The sequence below is a fragment of the Leptonotus elevatus genome, chromosome 17 (genome assembly GCF_054856555.1).
Source record: "Leptonotus elevatus isolate MCC_2025b chromosome 17, RoL_Lele_1.0, whole genome shotgun sequence".
Taxonomy (NCBI): Eukaryota; Metazoa; Chordata; class Actinopteri; order Syngnathiformes; family Syngnathidae; genus Leptonotus; species Leptonotus elevatus.
In genome coordinates, this window is record NC_141255.1 from 15,836,899 (window position 1) to 15,845,802 (window position 8,904).

The 8,904-nt window shown below is 37.6% G+C and overlaps 1 long non-coding RNA gene across 1 annotated transcript; it reads right to left on the reverse strand.

Moving 5' to 3' along the window:
• Positions 1-575: 575 nt before the first annotated feature.
• Positions 576-5,166, reverse strand: LOC147160176 (uncharacterized). The gene is made up of 2 exons (XR_015090420.1): positions 5,022-5,166; positions 576-940 (listed from the first exon to the last, which is right to left on the reverse strand). It is a non-coding gene; the product is annotated as an uncharacterized LOC147160176 (long non-coding RNA).
• Positions 5,167-8,904: the final 3,738 nt, after the last annotated feature.

The following is an 8,904-nucleotide window of genomic DNA, read 5'->3' on the forward strand; positions in this document are numbered from 1 at the left end:
AAACACCCCTCCCAAAAACACACACAAGCAACAAATTAATTTATATGTGCATGTTTTAGTCTTGCAAGTAAGGCTTAAGCTAAAATAAAGCCAGTTTATTATCTACTTCAATTCAAGTTGTTGACTTACTAAACACTTTGACCTGCAGTCTTTTAAGCATCCACTACAATAAGTTCATAAAATTCCAACAAATGAATTAGACATAAACACAAATCCTATGTTTGGTCGACTGAGCAAAATGAATCAGCCTTTTGTTTTGTTTTTCCAAATTTCAGCATCTGCAATTTATAAATTGCATTCTACCACATTGTGATGTTGATTTGAATTCGATTTAGTTGTTCAGTAGCCCTAGGCAACAAAGAAGTGATTTTATTTTTTACTGTACTCTAGAGGAGATATGTGTTTTGCACGATGTCAATTCAAACGCCCAAACACCATCTTGGAAGGATAAAGTGCTTCTCAGCTTGATGAGGATGCATTGAAAATGCTTTTCGCTGGAATTCAATCAGAAGACGTTGTGAAGATAGCGCAGCAATCCAGGCAGATGTGCAGAAAGTGGTACAGACAAGGTGGAGGACTTTAGAAGGGGAGCTTTTATTTCTAAATCTAAAGTGGCAGCGCCCCGCCACCCCGGTGCCGAGCTCGCCTATCATAGAAAATGGTATAATAGCCATCCATTTGTCAAATTAGATGAGAAGCTGATATGGAGGTATGGCCCTTCACATCTCCTGTGGGAGTCCATCAGGCGCTGGGATATTTTCAACAGGTATTAATACATTCCGTAGTCTCATCCAGCTCAGAGTTGATGGGAAGCTACAGCATGCACTGTGCTGGAACCAGCAGCCTGTCTCTTCCTCTTAAGTTGCCTTTCTTCTGCCGCCGCCAACCGTCACCCGCGCCTTCCTCTCTTTGAAAGACTGCCGTCCTCGGCGTCCGCATCCTGTCAATCAACAATCAGTTAACCTCCACAATCTTCTCTTATCCTCTTAAGATAGATGGCAGAGACTTTTTTTCAGAAGTGGATGTGGAAAGTAAATAACCTCATTTTGGTGTCTTCTTTTCAACATTAATCCTAAAAAGAATATAATGCTAGCAGAAACGCAACTCGCGTCAATGCTCTAAAATGAAGGATATTCACAAAAAGTCACCGATATTTGGCTTTCGGGTGAAATTTGACCTCCTCTCAACGCTGCCTGTTCTTGTTTCTGTGTTTTTTTGTTTTGCAGAACTTGCTGTTTTCTATCAAGGAGCTGAACGATTTGATCCTTAAATCGAATAATACATACAGAGAGTCCTCAAGTTACAGACGAGTTCCATTCCTACGCTGACGATGCAATCCGAATTTCGACTTAATTTGGATTTCACCGTTTAAGTCGATATTTACATCAAAATGCTTTGTACAGTAATTAAAAAAAAAACATATTTGCGCCACCCGGAAGATGTCGGAACCAATATTTCATGTTTCAGCACGGACATTCATTGCTGACGGACGGCAGAGCGGAGCTAATTCAAACTTAAACACGGAAATGTGACGCGCCTGATGGCGAGCCGACCTGTTAGATGAACAACACAATTTAAAATAAATTAAAAATGCCGTAATTACTGTGGGAAATTAATAAAAAAAGGTGGTACGGACGAGACACGGGCGCCGTAAAGTCGAAACACCGTAGGTCGCGTATATCGTAACTCAAGGACTCCCTGTACACTGGTTTAATCAGAATTTGTCGTCTTCATCTTGCTGATCACTCGACACGTATCAATTAATTAGAGCTGTCAAACGATTACATTTTTTGTCAAATTAATCACATTTTAGAATTTTGATTAATCACGATTAATCGCTTTATTAAAAAGGCTTTTTTATCAACATTTTTTGCCCGCCAGATTTAAAGAGCACCAGTTGCGTGTTAATTCTTTTGACATTTAATGTTATGAAAACGTCCTCAACATTTTTTGATCCACTGCACACATTCATCCTCCTCTTTTTCTAATTAGTTAATTACTTCAAAATGAAAAAAAAAAAAGGCCCCAATAGTTTGACATGAAGAAATATTCTGAATGTGATACACAAACATTTATTAAATGCTTTACTTTAATGCATGTAGTTACGATTATTGCTCAAACAACCTGTGCTACCTTAAACGTAACCATCCGCTGTCAGCTAAAGGACGGGGGTCTCTACATATACATCCCCCTCATCAGTCTCGTTGCCTGCAGCTTTTTAGCAATGATGTCTGTGTTTTTTTCGGGGGTAACTACTTTGGCACAACACCGGCAGCATTTTGTTATCCGTTCCTGCTCGGACTCGAGGCCGGAGTACGGGTCGCCTCCGCAAACGGGGTAGACGAAATGAACTGCAGGTGACAGGAGGTCACACTGCTGTCCGGTGTTTTATTTTATTTCTCTTTGTATTCACTTTCTCGTTTATTCTCCACATTTGAGTACATACAGCCTCATCTCCCTGCATGTGCACTGCTAGGTCACAGGTCATACGCAGCCAACCAGGAACGAGCGTGAAACCCGCCCACCAATCAGAAACTTGCGTTGGTACCGCAAAATTTGCCCAGAGGCTTGTCTAACAGGAAAACGTCTTCGGAACTCAGCGCACACACAAAAAAATTATTTCTTGCTCGAAGGAGCGGCGGGTTGAATTAAGAAGCGGTGCCGCACCGCTGCTGAATGAATATAAACGCTGCCTCTCTAATGTTACTTTTTTAACCTTTGCTAAAAAGACCCAACCTCCACCCTGAGAGTCTTTCCAATTATACGTCTGTGTCAAATCTCCCTTTTATCTCTCTTAGAGAGCTGTCAAAATTAATTGATTAATTGACAAGTAATCAATTATCAAATTAATCTACAGCTATTTTTATAATCGATTAATCATTTGGAGACATTTTTCAATTTAAAATGGTCCAAATCCTCTGATTTCAGCACATCAACAGCAATTGTTCACTGACTTCTGGAGTCCTTCGTGAAAGAAGACTGATTATCTTCTGTGTTTGACATTTGCAAACATCTGTTGTTACTTTGGAAAACAATGGCCACACCGGTAACATCAATCCCCCGTTTTTTAATCACTATATGAATACGGAGTACAAAATAAACACCAATCACTGGTTAATAAACAGCAACCATGGGAAAAAAAATTGCGTTTGTAATACATTACACTTAAATACAAAAATAAAATAAATCAGATAAGTCAATTAATCGATTGAATAATAATTAAAAAAAATATTGTTATAGTGACAGCACTAATTTCTATATATATATTTTTTTTAAATATCAATTATGCAGTGTTGTTGTGACGAAAGACTTTTTGGGCATTTTCGAATGTATATATATATACACGTAAAAAGTGATACTCTATTTGTTATGTTTTCATGACAGAAATATACCCCGAGATGCAGAGCGCTTTCGGAGCATTTCATTCTTGACACTTTCATGGAGGATGTCGCTTTGTGTGTGCGTGTGTTTTTATCAGCAGCTGTCACATCTGACTCGCACTACAGTCTATCTGCATGCACTCACAAAGACAGTGTGACAGCGATAAGGGCCTCTTAAAAGGCAAATGCAGGACCTGCACGTCGGAGGAGTCGCTCAGCATCGCCTGTAAAATAGGCCACACACACGGCAACGCCAATCCATTTTAATGGCAGCGCTCATCCTTGCCAAAACGGTTTCAGACTTGCAAATCCTGCAAGTATGGCTCTGTATGTTTAAGATACCCGAGTTTAAAACCGCCTCGTTCATTCCCACATTTGGTTGAATGCCCCCGTGAGACATTTACAATAATGACAACAACATAATTGCCTTCTTCACATTCACGAAAAAATGTAACCCTGTTGTTTTAATAGCTTTGGCTACATTGTTTTGTTTTTCCAAGCACAAGTGAGATGAACTGTGCATAATCTAAATATAAACATTTCTGCCGAGTAATGATGAGATAAAAGCTTTTATGAGAGGTTTTTGCCTACAGCGGTGAACCAATCACAAATAATTCATTGAGTTTTTGGGTCAATTATATACAATGTGATTGAAGGTTCTGATGAAAGTTTCCCAATAATTCATATGGTGTCAATATATATATATATATATATTTTTTTTAATTATTATTATTATTTTTATAATATATATATATATATATATATATATATATATATATATATATATATATATATATATATATATATTTGTTATTTTTCCCCCCCGCATGAAATTTTTCAGTCAAAGCCAAATATGACATGACACAAGTAGTTTCATTGAAACCGAATATTCCACTGAATAGTGGCTAAATCAAATGAATAAATAATAAACGTGTTTCTTCACCTGCTTCATGAAAATGCTCAGTTGTTCAAATAATAAAATGTAAATATAAACGCTGCATAACCATTTTCAAACTAAATCTCTGCAAGGGCCACAGTTAAATAAAAATATATCTTAAATAAAAATTGCCTATAAACTATAATCAGCCAATCTTTTTCTGAGCTCTATTCACGAGAAAATAATAATAATAATAATGCATTCGATTTATATAGCGCTTTTTTGGACACTCAAACACGCTTCACAGCGGTTGCATTATTCATGCGCTCACACATTCACGCTGTGGTGGCAGTAAGCTACTTAAGTAACCACAGCTGCCCTGGGGCCGGCTGACGGAAGCGTGGCTGCCAGTGTACGCCTATGGCCCCTCCGACCACCACCAAACATTTGCACCTTCCATACTCCAGTGTGGGTAGCACTGGAAAACTTGAATATAAATGGTTTACTGAAATAAAACGACTACTTTCTTCCCCTTTCTGACAAATTCACAGATGCAAATAAGGATCATTACAAAAGAACAAAATATGACAAACCAAAGATTCTTGTAGCGCACAGCTTCACACACTTTATACTTAAGTTTGTGGCACTGTTTGGACGGTGAAAAGTATTTGTATTGCTTCCACCCCTCCCTAGAACTTGTCTATCGTACTCCTCTTAGTGTAGTGAGTTCTTGCTAGCTGGTTGCTAGCCACATTCATGCTCACCAACTCCTTGTTGTCAGGCTGCTCGCTGGCACACTCGCTGTTGCTCGCTCCCTCCCTACATATTGTGATTTCTTCTTCTTATTATTTTTTTTAACAAATTAATTCTTCCGCCGTGCTTTGCGTGTTGGCGGAGAGGAGAGACAAGTGCTTCACAAGTACTAAGTGACCCCCCCCCGTGCAAGAGGAGGGGAGTGAGACTCGGACGGAGCACAGCAGAAGCGCTGCAGAGCAAGGATCAGAGCGCAAGTTTGAACTATATCGATATAGACGAAATAGTCTAATTCCATATCCCGTTTAAAAATATATCAATATAATTTTTATATCGATATATCGCCCAGCCCTACCTTCAGCCCAGGGATTCTCAACCCCGGTCCTCGGGGACCACAGTGATTCAAATGATCAGCTAATCAGCAAGCTCTGGAAAAGCCTGATAACAATCCTCACCTGTGTTTCCTGAGGGAGACATGGAAAATAGGCTGGATAGGGGTCCCCGAGGACCACTGCTTTAGCCGACCCAAACACAATCTGCTGGGTTAAAATAAATAACCCAACCCTGGGTAAAAGTCATCTACTCAAACTCTGAAAACTTTTTAGTGAATAAATAACCCAATATGGGTCAAAAATGGGCAGTCACAGCCTTTTGGGTTATTCTTTTAACAGAAAAAGTTGGGTCAAGTGAATAACCAACAAACCAACCTAGCGTGTTCTCATGCAGTGTGTTCTTTAACAGTGACTTAACACCAACGTAAACCAGAGCCAATGAAGACAAAGTTGATGTAAGTTGAAGTTGAACATTTACTTACACAATTCTTCGGACATGCCGGTGAAAATGGAAAATAACAATACAAAATAATCACTTACTTGAGAAACATAATCAACTTTATAATATGTACAAAAAGTAGTAAACAATCTGCTACTAAGCAAATCACTATTTAAAGAAAATTGTCATCGAATAGCCAGCATAGGGCGCTAATCAATCACTTCAATACATTTCACCAAATGTATACAATTAAGGATTTCAAACGTCTCTAAAATGATATTATAAAACTTACGGCATTGCTTCTCTGATGCCGACGCGATCAAACCGGAAGACAACCAAATTGGAAGTCACGTTGCGGATATAACATCATGAATGACAGCATCTCAAAATTGTAATATGTAATAATAAACATATACGCCAGATTCTACCAAAAAAAAGAACAAAATTGTGCCAAGAGGAAAGTTTTTCTAAAATGACAGATATAAATTGAAAAAGGGTGCGGCTTTTACCTTAAAAATATTGTATTAGTATTACTAATGAAGCCAAAGTATATACATCTTAATATTTTGCATAATATATACACTACAAATTATTTGATATCCAAATTTGCCAATATTAGCAACCTTTGTTCTGAAAAAAAGAAAGAAAGTTGAAACAGTTTCTCACTTATTTCTTGACTGTGTGATCACTAAAGAATTTTGCCGTGATTTAGTGGCTTTTTTTCTTTAAAGCCTCTAAACCCCTTAGAATCTAAATCTAAAAGATGTAGTTTGCTATTATAGTAATTCAGAAGACAACAATTTTGAATATTTTATTTTGTTCACAAACAAAAAAATTCCAAGTCCTACCCCAGATTTGTGTGTTTCCTTTTGGAATTGAAATCCATTTTCAAAGCTATAAAATTAATCAACAATAAGAAAAGCAGTAAATTGTCGAATCTCTTTTTTCTCCTATGATGCTTCATTTGTGTGATATCCAATTTGGTTGACCTGTTTTCATGTGAAAAGTCTTGTATTTATTTATTAATTTTTCTTGTATTGTACCATCTTTAAAATTAACAACGCTTATGTTCTAAAATGTAATTTGGGGGATTTTGTTAAAATAATAATAATAATAATAATAATAATAATAATAATAAAATAAAAATAAACAATGTTGGGGGTTGTTAACCCAATTTTGGGATTGTTTTGTGGGTTTTTCATTTTGACCTTTTTTTATTTTTTTATTTTATGAATATCCCAAAACGTTTGTTTGGCACCCGTATTTTTTTGACCCAACTGTTTTTTGAGAGCATCTCCCAGCAACCCATCATTTTTAAGGTCATTGTCTATATTTAGGTATGACATGGCTGTTTGATTACCCAAAGGAGTGTGCTGATGGATTATTCCAGTATTTCCATTGTAAAGAAAGACGCTGTTGAGCCGTGTTGCAACAATGAACAGTGTTTTTGTTAATGTATTCACGTTTAATGACTTGAGTTCATTCGTTTTGTTGTGAGGGTTCATTAGGAGTTCCTTTGAAAGATTGTTAGAAAGTTCTGTGCATGAATGTATTTACTCAGAAAGACCAGAACAGCAGCTCGTTAAAATAATTCTTGCACCCTGATGTGATATTTGATTATTGATGCCGTTGAAGCTTCCGGGATGGAGCATCTGCTAAATGCTTGCGACTCCAGGAAGCTCGGCAGTCGACATCGGCATCCAGCTGTCAGTGCCAATATCTGCACTCGCAGATCGGAGGCCGAGCGCCTTGCTGTAATCGAGCGTCTCATGCAGCAAGGTGTCAGCTCTTGCATATTCATGTGGAGCTTTGCTTGACAATGCGACTTCACAAAGTAGTTGATGGTGCCTACTTGCACAAATTTGTGCAGAAAAAAACCTGTCAACTCAGTTGAACTGATTCTATATTTAGGAGGTTGCCTCTTGGAATCACTGACAAAACTCTAATTTCTTTGAAAATATATTTTTCATGCCACAAAAGATTTATTTTTATTTTTTTTATTGAATTTGGAGTAGCTGTTCCATTCCCTTTTCTCTGACAATGGCAGTGCAATTTATTTAAGTCAATATCAGATTACATAAAGAATGGCCCCATTTGTTTTCACTCTGTCTTTGAATGGCTTCTAATCCATTTACGTCTTTGGGCTTTTCATTTTGCAAACAACTAGCTTCAATTTGCTACTTAGCGGTGCTTCTCAGCATGGGGAATGTGGCTCACCTTGTTTATGTGAGAGCAGAAATATCACTTTTTAATCTGTGATTTTAGCTATAGAACTCTTTTGCTAAACATACAGTATATATATATATATCTTTCAGACATTTGTGATTTTCTTTATTAGCCACCACTGTTGTGACAGCAGATTAATTGTGTAAAAATAGCCGAGACACCGTTATGGCCTTTGAGGAGACAATGCACTTAGCTAATTAGTGCACCAGACAGCAACAAAACAACTCTTAACACTTGACAAATTTAGACAATAAGCCATTAGGAACGCTCAAAATCACTGCTTTTTCACTGAGTGCGTCGAGACAATCAGCACTCTGGTGTGCAGTCGGGATTTCGGGAGACTGAATTAAACTTGCAAATGTGTGCGAGTGATTAATTCAAAGACAGCTTTGCCATCATAAGCAGAATTGATCTTGTGACCTCTGTTTGATAAAAATAAGAACATAGAGCATAATAATCCCAAAAAGGAGAATTTATGTCTCACTTGTCTCCCACAAGCTTGAGAGTGAACTCATTGTGCATGAGAGGCCACAGATGGCTTTACTCACCGCATTAGGTCAGGATTATTGACCGCCGTGATTTACTTTCAACCACTTTTTAGTTTGAGCCTTCGCTGAAATCCTTCCTCATTTGCACAATTTCACCGCGAACTAATGCTGAGAGACATCACCTCCACAACTGTAGCCTCGCTCAGCTCAACATAACAGTAATTATTGTTCAGACTGTATTCATGATTAACACTTTGCAGTTTACATACAATTTACTGACTGTGCAAAAGTCTCAGGCCACCACTTTATCGGCAATGTCATGCTCTTTATTGGGTTTTTTAATATTTTCAATTGTGTGTGAAAACGCACACAATTAGGTCATAAAACTAATGGACAACAAGTTCCACAA